The sequence below is a fragment of the Phaenicophaeus curvirostris genome, chromosome 2, assembly GCF_032191515.1.
Source record: "Phaenicophaeus curvirostris isolate KB17595 chromosome 2, BPBGC_Pcur_1.0, whole genome shotgun sequence".
NCBI classification, from domain to species: Eukaryota; Metazoa; Chordata; class Aves; order Cuculiformes; family Cuculidae; genus Phaenicophaeus; species Phaenicophaeus curvirostris.
In genome coordinates, this window is record NC_091393.1 from 51,052,379 (window position 1) to 51,067,057 (window position 14,679).

Sequence of the window (14,679 nt, forward strand, 5' to 3'; positions counted from 1 at the left end):
AATGCACTGCCAGCTATCATATAGCTATCTGTGGCTGCACAGGAGACACACGAAGCACTTATCGTGCAAGGAGAAAAAAAAATTAATCTAAGTTGTTAGATTACATTAACCAAGTCCTGATTTTAATTTTTGGGTGTAGGGTCTGAAACATACAGAACCAGAAGGGAAATACTGCAGCTCCTTGCCAGCAGAAGGGGGTCGTAGCTTCCTGAGGGGACAAGGGCTGGCAGGCGGCAGCTGCGGCAGACGCAGGGATTTTTCCTACCAAGTCTTATCCATCATCAGCCCCTGGCAAGTGCCACCCAGCAGCCCCACTATGCAGGGAAAGGCAGCCGTGACATCTTTTTGTGCCCGGGAACCGGGAGACTCAAAGTCACAGCGTTTATTTCTGCTGCCTCTGGATGTTTTCAAGGCTCACTCTTCCCACCCTAGGCTGTCAGAGAACTAGTAAACGGATTTGGTATCCCACCACCCTGCTCGGCCACCTCCTGGACGTGGAAGAAGAAACATGTTTTTCTCCCCTCTGACTAACAGCAGGTCAAGAAATGAGTGTTCTTGCTTTCCCCTGAGTTTGCACATCTTGAGCTCAAACCTCCATGAAGACACAAGGGCCTCCTGTTCACACCGCCAGCAATGAGCAGCAGGATTTAGGGACAATGTCATAACAAAAAGAGAGACCTTGAACTTGCTTCACCCTTTGCATAGTCATTTCTATTTGGGCAAAGTGGATAACAGCTCCTTTAGCACTAGGGTAGTGGCATTTTGTGCTCACTTGGCATTCATTTTACCCAGGTATAAATAGCAAAAGGTTTCAGGCAGTTGAGAATTGGGACCAGTATCATCAAAGGATTCTCAGCCAAAAGAAAGCAGCTAGTTCTCCACACTACCGCTTGTGCAATCTTGCTATGCTGCAAGAATCATTCCCTGCAGGGCGCCTGGGACTGCTGATCTGTCAGCATTGCATTTCTCCTGCCTTCAGAGAAAATGTGCCTTCCTATCACCCTGTATCTAGAAGTTGAATAAGATTGCAAGCTTTCACCTGTAAAGTAAGTAGTAATCGGGTTCAGTTTCTTAGTGGGAGCCTTTTATTACCTCACACAGTATATTTACTACCCTACTAGTATTACGCATTTGCCTTAATATCCTTAGCACACAAGTCAGCAGTAAATATTATCATAGTTAGAATAACGTGGGTCTGAACTACATTAATTGAGAGTATCTATCCTAAAATTCAATTGTTCCAAACAAAATGAAGTAAAATGTGCCATTATTCGCCTGACGTGATCAAGGAGAGTTCTCAACATACAAGAGAGCCACAGCAATGAGAGGCCAATGCACAGAAGTACCATTAAGTGCCATGCTAATGAAACCTGAAAAATTTATGCTAAAACCCCATTCAGAGGATGGCTGCCATGCTCTTGTGTACTGAAGTTCTCAGTTTTCCACTTAAATCCTGCCTAGTGGCTGGGTTTCTGTACTGCAGGAGAATTCCATTACTTCTTTTTATAAATTTCACACACTGTTAATGCTTCCCAAACTCATGGGTGCACGAGGGCAGTTTGTTTTCCCGCTGAACTTTCAACATAAATTCCACAGGACCTCTGGCAGGGATGATGCCTTCTTTTTTGTCAACATGTTCATTGGCAACACCCCTGCTGACAGCCGTGAGTTTGCATCCCTGCCTCCCACCCACCCAGCCCTGACCCCAGGCTGCATGGAAAGACCTTGATTAGCTCTTAGAGACTGCAGAGGGGAAAGTGTGCAACACAAATAGACACAATTTCCATTGCAGGGACTTGGAGAGGGATACATACTAAGAGATATCCCATATAGGACCATCCTGGACTGCAGAGTATTTGATACCGGCTCTGAGTTTGAACAAACATTCATCTCAATTTAACTCCCTCCATTCTTTCCTTCAATTCATATATAGAATAAAACATAGGTCCAACACCATTTACATAGTTATGAAAAATGGGGGGGAAGGGGGGGTGTGATTCTCAAAATATGCCCTGTACTTAGTTTGAACACCTTATCCTGTGGTCATGATATCACATGAGAATTTCCAGCAACTCCCTTATATACCTAGTTCCTACAGCTGCAGATAAATATTGGATAAATAAGAAAAGAATAGAAGGCAAATAAGAAGGATCGAAACTTTTCTTAACTTTTCACTATTCAAGCCAGTCTCATTAAATGCTCTGACCATCAAGGATGTGCCCATACAAAGATTAGAAAAGAGGAGCTTCTGAGTGCTTCTGGTCTCCTACAGAGTCAACGTGAAACCTCTGTAACCTGTGACTACCAACACAAATAAACACGGAGCTGCAACAAGTAGCTAAAACCGGACTTTTTCTTGACAAGATAAACTGGCTTTTGAACTATCTGATGCCATAGTAAGAGTGCTGTTCGTGATCCAGTACCTTTAAGGTAGCTTTGGTACCATTAGACTACAGTGTTGGCATTTTCATAACTGCAGTTCATATGTACCCAAATGTTCAAGACCCAGAGGAAAAAATAAACTTGGACAGTACCGTCAATGCTGCACTTGGCATGGAAAGATGATCAAACAGAAAGCACCAACTTATAGTTTAGGACAAATTAAAATGAAAAAGATCCCAGTTCCAGATACCAAAATCCCACTCACCATTTCTTCTTGTATTTTTACAAGTACATTTTTCTGTTCATTTGGTTCAAAAAGTGCACTCCCTGGACATCTGATGTAAGAACTGCACAGAGAACGGAAAGTGGCAAACCACATATGTGGACAAAGCAAAGACAGCCCTTCCAAATGAATAAAAACATAACCTGCTTCAAGAAAAACGTTTCTGATTCCAGCAAGAACTGACTTCAGTTGTAACAGAAGGACACGTAATCAGCATTTAAATGCAAGTGACTCCCACGTGAAGCCTTCTGGGAGTGGAAAACTATCCACCTGGGCCTGTTCTCTCAGTTCATTCAGACTCATCTTTCCTTTGCTCTCCTACCTGGTGGTCACTGTCAAAGGTGCAAGTGAGTAATGGTTGCAGTCAAGGCAATTGGTTCACCGCTCCAACAAATATGGCTGTTGACTCTCTCCTCACCTATTTGTAAAAAAAAATATGAAATATTTTTAATGATTGTGGTTGAGTCAACCTGCTGTTTGTTTTTATAACTTAATCAGCATTATGGCATTGGCTACATCAATACATGTAAAAACTTCAGAAATTCAGTCACAGTCCTCCTTGCTACTTGGGTCATTTTTCCCTCAGAGCAATGTGGCACCAGCACTAAGTAGCCATCATAGGGTTTCCAGCTTGCTGTGGGCTAATATACATGTAAAACAAAAATACTCCAAGGTGAAAACAATAGACATACAAACCCAAATAATACATACAATAATGTATTTTCAAACATGATATATACAACAAGCAATGCCAACACAAAAAGCATGGAGGTAGTGTACATTTGCCACTTGCAGTTCCAGTTTCTCCGCCTAATATTGAAAAGATCATAGCAAAGTAAGAATTTAAGAGCACATATTTTTAAGAAAATGCAAATATTTTCCTGCTATTAAATCAAAGCAGTGCAAGTGTCTTTCATTCTGCAGCTTTGCTGTTTAGCACTGTGTTTTTAAAGTGGTATCACCTCTAAAAATTCCCTTTCTGTACGATGCCAGTCTGTCTTAGCAAATGAGTTATTAATGTACACTGTGAAAATCACTCAGAAACCTTACGTCTCTCTTTACATGTGATGGCACTCTGGGAAAGAAGCATTAAGAAGGCAACTCTGTATACAAAACACCTGTTGTATGTGTGTATGCAGAAATGTGTGCACATCTGTGAGTCCAAGGCACAGAGCACTAGGAGGGGTGTTTGGTAATATGTTAGACACATTAGACAGCTGCAGTCTGCCCTATTTACACCTGCGGCAGAGTTGGGGGGGGGAGGTTACTGAATACATGGAAGTTACCCCTAATCAGGGCATACAGGCAATGCACCAGGAACTGGAGATTCACACCTAATTTGCACGTAATAGAACTGACTGAAATGCCTGTCTCATTAATACCAAGACCACAAACTTTCAGTGATCTTCTAGTGACCACATACATAACAGATCTGGCTATTCTGATTTTGCTGAAGACTGTTGTGAATATACAGATAATCATAGCGTGTGTTTAGCCCAGGACACTTTCTTCCAGGCTTCCCTGTGTTCTTGAACACCCATCAGCAAGATGCCACCCGAAGTGATGTGACAAGGAGGGGTGATAAGTGTGGGCTGCCCAGGATGGATGTGTTCCTGGACAGGGAAGCATCGCAGGGAAGCACTGGGTACCAGTGAGAAGTACAGCTCATGTCACCCTTCTCATGCTCTTTGCCCTGGTCGTGATGCTGAGCCCTGGCTTGCCACTTTCTTGGGGCAGTCAGGTCACTGAACAGGAGAAGGAACCTCCCCCTCAAGGCAACATACTGGCACCCAACCAACAGCAAACCTCCCTGTGTGTCCAGTGAATGCAACAGCTGCCCATGCTGCCCCATACAAAGGGCAAAGCCAGTCTGCTATGGGGTGGGTGATGCACAGCACTTCCACCCCTAGCGGAGTGTGGATCTGAGCCAGTGAATACAGGGTGCCAAAAGCTTAAGGGTAAAGCAGGCCTGAACTGGTTAGTAATAAAAGGCATATACTTATGCTTTTTTCTCTGTAATGTTTGCTATCAGCAACAGAAACAAATAGCAAAAGTTAACGTGTTACTGACCAGCAATGTCAACAGTGGTCTATACAGGCAAACAAGAGCATAATATATGCTTTGGCTCCAGACACTGACACTTTATAACATTAATATACAACTTTCTAGGAAATTATATGGATGCGGAGCTAGGATACCCTTTTGAACCTCCAAACAGACAGGGCCCAGTGTGGTTTTAACCTGTAGGTTAAATCTTGGCATGTGTGAACTCAAGGGCAAAACTTTGTTTTTAGCAAGACCAGTATTTCAGTTGCTCTTTTTACAACTGGAGTGAGAAAAGTTCCAGTCAAACAACAAAGCAAAGCAATAAAGAGGTCACGAGTCCTTATCCTCTTATCCTTCGGTAGGACCTTCAGCATGGCAAGCTGTAGGCAATCAAGGAGACTCCTGGAATGCACTGAGGATAACTTCTTAGTCCAGTTGATAGAGAACCCCACTCGAGGAGACGCAATACTGGACCTTATGGTCACCAATACAAGCAAACTCATCAGTGATAACAGGATCGGAGGCAGCTTGGGCTGCAGTGATCACAAACTGGTGGAGTTCAAGGTCTGGAAGAATATGGGACAGGTGAGGAGTATAGTCAGGACCTTAAATTTCAGGAAAGCAGACTCCCAGCTCTTCAAGGAATTACTTAGTAGGATCCCCTGGGACATGGTCCTCCAAGACAAGGAAGCGGAACAGAGCTGGAAAATATTTAAGGGTTCTTTTCATAAAGCGCAAGAGCGCTCAGTCCCCATATATAGAAAATCAGGCAGGGAAGGGAAAAGACCGGCGTGGCCGAGTTGAGACCTGCTGGTTAAACTAAAGAAGAAGAGAGAACTACACAGGCAGTGCAAGCAGGGACGGGTAACCTGGGACATGTATAGGGATGTTGCCTGGTTGTGTACAGATGAAGTCAGGAAGGCCAAGGCACAGCTGGAGCTAAACCTGGCTAGGGAAGGCAAGATTAATAGGAAGGGTTTCTACAGCTACGTCAATCAGAAGAGGAAGGCCAAAGAGAATGTACCCCCACTGATGGTTGGAAATAGTGACCTTGTATCAACAGACGAGGAGAAGGCTGAGCTACTTCACAACTTTTTTACTTCCGTCTTCACCGATAACTGCTCTCCTCACCCCTCCTCGGTCATGGGACAGCAAGATGGTGACCAGGGGGGTAAACCCCCTCCCACTGTAGAGGAGGATCAGGTTCGTGACCACCTCTGGAACCTGAACATTTTTATAAGTCTATGGGACCTGATGAGATGCATCCCAGAGTCCTGAGGGAATTGGCTGATGTGATTGCCAAGCCACTCTCCCTGCTGACTGGAAGAAGGGCAACATTGTGCCCATTTTTAAAAAGGGTTGAAAAGACGACCCAGGGAACTACTGACCTGTCAGCCTCACTCTGTGCCTGGGAAGATCATGGAACAGATCCTCCTAGAAGCTATGCTAAAGCACATGGAGGACATGGAGGTGATTAATGGCAGCCAGCACGGCTTCACCAGGGGCAAATCCTGTAGGACCAACTTAGTGGCTTTCTATGATGATCTATCTAGACTTCCGTAAAGCCTTTGACACGGTCTCCCAACACATCCTTCTCTCTAAATTGGAGAGGTATGGATTTGATGGGTGGACTATTCAGTGGATAAGAAACTGGTTGGATGGTCGTCTTCAAAGAGTAGTGGTCAATGGGTCAAAGTCCCAATGGAGATCAGTGACAAGTGGCGTCACTCAGGGGTCTGTACTGGGACCAGAGCTGTTTAATACCTTCATCAATGATATTGACAGCAAGATTGAGTGCACCCTCAGCAAGTTTGCAGATGACACCAAGCTCAGTGGTGTAGTTGCCACACTGGAAGGATGGGATGTCATCTAGAGAGACTTGGACAGGCTGCAGAAGTGGGCCTGTGAGAATCACATGAGGTTCAACAAGGCCAAGTGCAAGGACCTACACCTGGATCGGGGCAATCCCCGTTTTCAGTACACCATGGGGGATGATGTGATTGAGAGCTGCCCTGCAGAGAAGGACTTGGGGGTGCTGGTCCATGAGAAGCTCAACATGAGCTGGCAGTGTGTGCTTGCAGTCCAGGAGGCCAACCATGTCCTGGGCTGCATCAAAAGAAGCGTAGCCAGCAGGTTGAGGGAAGTGATTCTGCCCCTCTATTCCTCTCTTGTGAGACCTCATCTGGAGTACTGTGTCCAGTTCTGGAGTCCTCAACATATGATGGATACGGAGCTCTTGGAATGGGTCCAGAGGAGGGCTACAAAGATGATCCGAGGGCTGGAGCACCTTCCATACAAGGACAGGCTGAGAGAGTAGGGCTTGTTCAGCCCAGAAGAGAAGGCTCTGAGCACATCTTATAGCGACCTTCCAATACCTGAAAGGGTCCTACAGGAACACTGGAGAGGGACTATTCATAAAGGCTTGTGGTGATAGCACAAACGGGAACGGGTATAACCTGCAGAGGGGCAGATTTAGACTAGACAGTAGGAAGAATTTCTTCCCCATGAGAGTCGTGAGGCACTGGCACAGGTTGCCCAGGGAAGCTGTGGCTGCCCCATCCCTGGAGGTGTTCAAGGCCAGGTTGGATGGGGCCTTGGGCAGCCTGGTCTGGTGGGATGTCCCTGCCCATGGCAGGGGGTTTGGAACCAGATGATCTATAAGGTCCCTTTCAACCCTAACTACTCTATGATTCTATGATTCTGTGACCTAGAGGTGGTCTGGACCGGTGTGGCATTGATACCTTCCAGCCCCCAGGCAGGGGGTAAAATATTATCCAAAGCAAGATCTGGTTATGAACAGTAAGATTCTGTCTAGGCAGTACTACTGCATCTCCTTACTAATCTCCCATCTTTCAGCAGCACTGGCACTAGCAAACAGGACGTGGTCTGAGGGAACAGCAAACCTGCAGTCTCTGACAAGCCCAGATAATGCATGTGCTATCAGACAGTATTCCACAGCCCAATTAAAGCTCCCACAGACATTGATATGATACTAAAACCTAGAACTTTTAAATTGTTTATTATCACTGCATTAGTAAAAATTTGTGTAATACCTGGTTCTTTGGCAGCAAAAGTAAACGAGTGTGACTTCAACGATTGCCCACCGAAGACAGACAGCAGTGCAGCCACCGCTGCAGAGCATTTGCTAGTTTTTGGTCATATCTGGTCATGACTTCCCTAACCTGCTGCAGTTGTTTGCCAGCCATGGAGATTTAAGATTAAGCAAGCACGTCAGGAAGGAAATGACAGTATGAGAAGCATGGCATGTCTTAGTGTTTGGAAGGCTTTTTTCAGTTTGAACTTTGTATCTCAGACACTCGGGGATTAGTCTTTTACAGGACTTGGAAACACACAGACAGAAGTGCTCTGATAACGACTCTTAGACCGTCTGCTTCTGAAATACTGCCAGCTTCTCCACTGGCAACTCCCCTAATCATTTTGTAATCATAAAATTACACCTTCTTCAGTGGTGAAACAAAAAAGTAGCAGTAGGCATCGGCATCATCTGACCATAAGGATTAAATTCATTTTGTGGACCAACAAGGACAAGGACTTTGTTTTATATTACTTCTTATATATCTGTTACACCATTACTGTGTGCGTAGTAGGAGATGAGTGTAGGGAGATGACAGGTAGATGGCCGTGCCCTTTATGAGGTAAAAAAACCACAGAATACTCACATGTATTTTCATCAGAAGCTAAAGTTTAAGGAAAGCAACTGTCTAATATTTATTTTACTGCTAATTATTCAAAGGTTTTGAATTAGCACAGTAGATGGGTGAAATTTCTTCAAGTACAAAGAGCAAATAAAGCCATGCCCATATTACTCCTTAGCTGACTTCTGGCAGATAGCATTCCAGCACAGACTGCCCCTTACCATGATCTGGGAATTTATCCAAAGCCTCAGTTTGACTAAGCCTATGAAAAACCCAGTGGGCCATTTAAATTGCAGCCAGGTTCCAGGATCGTACAGGATAATTTGTACCAAAGAAAAGCCAGGTAACACAGTAGCATATCACCCAAAGTCTTAAATTCATGGCTGGTAACTCAAAGCAGGAAGGTTACATGCAAATCTCCCACTTCTGTTTCATGGCTTCAAATCTCCCTTTATATGTGGGGTTTTTTACTAAATACAGTGAATTGACAATGCAAAATCCTGTACTGTGGTATTCAAGGACTGTGAATCCAGTCTGTGTGGATTTCCTAATGTCCTTTTTGTCCCCTTTCTCTTTTTCAAACACAGAAAGTCTGGAGAACTCTGTGAATTATGGTCTATAATGGGAGAAGCAAGAAGTCTAAAATTTGCTTGATTGCAGCTACAATGCATTAAGCTCTAGGCATCAATCTCAATCGCAGTACTCTTTCTCTGAATGGGCAATGTTTTACAGTTATTGCTCTCTAAACAAAGCACAATTTATTATACACACCATTTGATTGCTACATCAGCTAGGACTAGAAGCAAAAACGTGTTCCTACTTGAGGAAGGTAAAAGCATTGTCATACTTTAAATTGACTCCATATGATCAGTGGCAGAACACAATCATCTGAGAAATAACATTCATGTCCTGATCAAATGCAATCATGCCATATACAATCAGATTCGGAAAAAGTGGAAGAAAATTATTCCCATTGCTTTTCTGATGTTCTTAATATGCCACACAAATCTTCTGTGAATAGATGAATTAAAATACTTACAATGCCTATATCTTTGCTTTCATAATTCCAGGTCATTCTGGCATATTTTAATATTGCAGAAATAAGTTTTTCTGCAAACAGTTTGATTAAATTAACAGATCAAATCTCAAACTACTTTCAGAGTTAAAGGGGTATAATTTTTTTTTTATTCAAATGTCTGTATGCTGTAAACATTTTCATCTTCATTACTAAAACAGAAAGACATTGGAGGCCTAATTTATTTTTCAGTATTTATGCTTTTTTGTTTTCCACATTTTTCTCAACAGCAGTGTGATAGCCCATTTAAATTTTGTTTATTTACACCTTTTCTTCATTTCAGTATCCTGCATGCTAGCAGTGTGGCAGATCTGGGTGCAAAGAGCACCAAAAATTCTTTGTAAAATTTTAATTTGTTTAAATTTATACATGTGTGAATTTGTATGCATTTAAATACATTTATATATATGTATGCATGTCTGTGCATGCATTGGTGCTTATGTATACATACTATATTAATAAATATAGTAATATTTATTATATGCTTGTTTAGTGTTAGCTGGTGTCATTGTCCTTCAGGCTCTGCAGAAGGTTAGGAATCAGAACAAAATTTACCTAAAAAGATCTATCATGTCAAATGACTTTTGGAACATCACCTGTGAACTCTGTTTACTTTACACATAGCTAGCTCACTTTATTAAAATCAAGCACAAGATTTCCTCTTTGGATCCTCCTACATTATCTCATCTATCCCCAGAGCTCACTCTGCATATTTTTCTGCCACCACTGGAACTATGATTTTGGGTTACTTTTTTTTCACTTCAGGCCAGGAGCTAAATTAGCAAGAGCACATCCCCCCCTAAGTATAGGTCCATAACCTCACTGCAAATAACAGTTTAGACACTGCCAGCTGAGATCAGCGCCCTCACTAACCAGGCTTGATGCTTTTAGACAATGGTCAGGCTGACCATTGACACAGTGTCCATATACACACGTTGCTCAACCCTCAGTGCTCAACACATGTTGCCTAGCCTGCTGCTGCCAAGAGAAGAGGGCTGTTTGTGCAGGCAGCTGGCAGCAAGACGCAAGTACATCTGGCCATCCTCCAAGAGTGGGCAGAGAAGGCAAAAACATCAGATCTCACCCAAGCCCAAGACAGTATTCCACGTGAAGCTCATGCTCTATGTGATCCAAACAGGCTTCAGCGAAATCTCCACAAGCAACCTCCTACATTAGTGCCTTGGCTTTCCTTTCGTCTTTGAATGACTACCCTGCTATGGTACCCAGGCATTGGAAAAACCAATACAGCCACGTACACAATGAAAAAGATGCAGAGCCATGCACAGCTGCCAATAAGGCAGGCTACAATACAGCAGGTGTCCTACAAGCCCATGACAATCATCTGAGCTGTCAAAATTTTCTCCATCTCATGGAAAGACCATTGCAAGCGCAAGCCCATGGCAGAGCAATGGCAGCAACACTGGACAAACTCAGCAGTAAATGAAAGCTGATTTGCCCCTGAGAAGCTGGCAGCTAGTTGGATATGTAGGAAGCCAGAAAGGACGTGCGATGCCTAGCAACAACAGAAATTTGTCAGTGCAGAAAATAATCTAAGGACTTGGGTACGTTTACAAAGTTTTGGTCGTTGTTACCTGCAAAATTTAAGCCAATGTTCGCCATAAAATAAAACTAAGAATTCTGTAAGATTGGTGTTAAGTCAAAGCATAGACTTCATTCAAGGCAGACACTATGCTCCTGGTTACTAAGACAGCTTGCACAGCATAGGACACGCTACTGTTGTTTCAGGTTGACAGCCACAATGAAGTACCATCACTGTCAGATGTTCGTTTGTCTTAAACATCTACATGGGGCACAAAACACCTATGTCCAAACACTTTATTAGCACTTCTGCTTGATGCTGTGCGACTTCTTTACAAGGAGACGAGTGCTCTACCTCACTGTCCCTTGTTATTGCCAGATCTAGAAAGGGATTGTTTTAAAGTGCCCTCTTTCCAAGTACCTCCACGCTGCTTGCTCCTCCAGGTCTAAAGGCAGGCAAGAGAAAGGCAGCAGTGGGGTCTTTGGTTCTCCACAGTGAGGCAAGATCCTTCTCCACTGACGTCACTCTTCTCTTGGTGTGTTCTCAGTAAGTCAGTAATTTGTCATGAGCGTGGGGCTCTATCCATACATGGCAGGCTGGAGGAGGAATGACCTCAAACTCCGCTTCTAATCCAGAGAGTGCTGCCAAAGCACAGTGTTTGAGTTTGATGCATGAAGCGCAGAGATATTTTCAGCTCCTGAATCACACTTTTGGCTCCACAGCTAACCTGAACTTCTCCTTAGTTTTGTTTGCTATTTTTCACCCTCTGCAATCATTGACTCTCAAAAAATGAGCTAGTACATTGAAGAAAAAAAAATGAAAGGCCATAAATACACTTTTTTTAAAATTATTTTTATTTTAATTACTTCTCTTTTATTCTTTTGCATGCGTGGAGGAGTGGAGTTAAACAAATTACTAACAGATTAGCGGTGCATCACAAATATCTGTTTTCTTTATTTCAGTTTCTAAATATATGCTATTCAATGCCGCCAGTGAATGTTTTTTAATGATTTTTATGTCAAACACAAGACTGAAGCAGTCTGAAAAATGAGGCAGTGCAGCAGCAACTAGTTAGCCTGGATACAGCTATAGGAGAGCTTTTAACTACATATTGCTGTAGCTGAAGCAGGAATGTTTTGCTATACTTGTCCCATGAAATCATATTGACTTGACATAACCATAATTTTAAACAGGCAATAATCAGAAAGCAAAACCTCATTTTACAGTACAAAGGGAATAAGTTTTAATTGACATAGTCTGCCAATTTCAACTGTATCACCCCTCTGTCACTGCAGCCTGAGTTAACTCTCACAGATTTAAACAGGAAAGCTCCAGCAGACAAATTATGCAACCTCAGTCACAGCTAAGCAAGTCATTTAAGCATATGCTTAATTCCATCTCTAATCAGTAAAGCCAATTCAGCAAAGTGAAGCATGTACTCAAATCAAACATGAATAGGTAGCATGTATCTTTCTGAATATGGGTTTTTCATAAACTGAGGATGTTGCACAAAACTTCCCTTGATTTCCTTTAGAACTCATCATCCTGGAAGAAGGTACAATTCATCTGTTAATCAAATGTCAATTATGCATGTAAAGTACTAGTATTTTTAAATTATCCACAGATGGGTTAAAGAAAAAAAAAATTTTTTAAAAGTCATGAGATATATCCTTGGGCTGGACACAGACGTACATATATACTAACCACAGATTGCAGGGGACCACAGAGGCAGAAGGAGGTAACACAAAAAAATATGAGTTAAGAAGCTACCATAGGAAATTGCTGATGAGCTTCTCTGAGGCTTTTCAGAGAGTAAACTAGGAGCTTTCTTATCCACTGGAAGAGGAGCAGAAAATCATGGGCATTTCAACTCCTGTTTCCATCTCCCTCCCATGGGAATGAGGAAAGAGGAGTGATAATAAACATACAGCTTTGAGAGGGAACATGGCTCTTTCCTTGACACACTGAAGTAACAGGGCATCCTCTAAAGTCCTCTGAACCTCTTCTTTTCCTTTAAATTTCCTTTAGTCTTTGTAAGCAACATTAACTTAACTGAGAAAACTTCCAGGCAAGCACAGATCCCACAGGCTGCCTTGCACACCTACCTTTGCTCTTCTCCCTCTGCCCTCAATGGAGGGGCCTTATCTGCCTTTGCGCTTCAACTCAGAGATCAGGAATCTATTACCAGCTCATTGGGGCTGCCCTTAATAATACTCAGCTGCCTGAGGCTGCTTCCTCCTAGGTATCTCCCCCTGCCAAAGGCTGGAGTGGATGCTGAGAAGGAAGCACTGAGGGCCAGGCTCTACCTGTTCTTCAGCTCTTTAAGGCTGCCGGAGACAGTTGGCATGGGGTCAACCCTCTCATTTGTTCTCTATTTGAGATTACAATCTGTCCCTGCCCCAAAGGCACTGTGAGCTGTAGAGTATAAATGTTTGCAGAAATTAAATAATTCCAGCAAAACACACATTATGCAAACATCTCCTCTCTTCCCAGATGACACAACATGAAGCACCAAACACCAACAAAAAATGACCAATGCATGGAGGCATTGTGGGAAAAAAATCATTTAGTGAAAAGCTTCTCTGCTTTCCTTACAGCCATTAGGACAGCAATAGTGCTTAAATGGCTGGCCAGCCCTGAAAATTGGATAAACTGAGACACAGAAGAGACAATTGAAAACAAGGAGACAGACAGCAAAAAGAAGTGAGACAACAGATGGAACACAGAAATGCAGTGTCTAAACTGCAGCTGTAATTCTGCTAGAAACAAGCATGTTTAAGTGTGGTTTCAGCTCGTTCCTGTTTTGGGGAGGGTAGGAGTTTTCTTTCGTTAAAAAAAAAACCCAGCTTATTAGCAAAACTGCTATGGGTTCTCTCTAGATAGTTTGTGGGACAGGAAAATTATTTCTCTATATTGAGGAGGGAAATGATGTTTTTAAGAAAGGGGAAAATTCTGACACCCTCTGGTGACCTAGTTGTCCTAGTACTATTGGGAGTGGATAGAGGGTCACATCATTAAAAACTAAATCCACAACTGCAAAGAGCTGTGTTTGAGATGCTGCTGGCCAGAGGTAAGTCACAGGAGTTGTTCAGAGTTCTCCTGTGGAAGCACATTTCTTCTTTACTAGCACGGCTGTCACAATTAGGCAGTTAGTGTAGTTATTGTTCTAGCACCATTTATAGACTAATTTGACAGGTTTTCTAGGAAGTTTTAGTATAGCCTGATATACAGTAGTATAGGAGAGAAGGATTTCCACATTGGCCAAAGAAACAGTTGTGGCAAGACTACCTATTTTTAACACGGTTTATTCCTAGCACTATTTCAGACACAGCATTTTCTCTCCCATCTGTTGACACAGTTGTTTTGTTTCTTTAAAGACACAGTTGTCTGTCTGTTGGGAAAGAAACAAACCCACCTTCAATAGTTGCAGAGAAAAATACGAGACTAAAATCCTGTCAAACAGTGATCCGGTCACAAGGTAATGCTGCCAAAGCTTTATGACTGAAATATAAAGCAATTCTTCAGATACTTCTTAAAATTTACATCAGGTTTTGGCCTCTGTGGTATTGTTAAGTGTGACTGTGGATTTTTACAATTCAAAACTTGTATACTCAACAACCAACTAAGATGGATTATTGATCTAAGGAGTCTAATTGTGAACCTGCCACTGGAGCTACATACTAGTCTGCTCAGGAGG

General features: G+C 42.7%; 1 protein-coding gene across 1 annotated transcript in view; it reads right to left on the reverse strand.

The window, feature by feature from the left end:
* Window positions 1–3,083, reverse strand: part of HIVEP2 (HIVEP zinc finger 2) — a 49,939-nt gene extending 46,856 nt beyond the window's left edge. Inside the window, exon 1 of the mRNA XM_069852019.1 lies at window positions 2,988–3,083. The gene's annotated coding sequence lies outside the window, so the exon portion shown is untranslated. The remainder of the gene's footprint in view (window positions 1–2,987) is intronic.
* Between the last annotated feature and the right edge of the window lie 11,596 nt (window positions 3,084–14,679).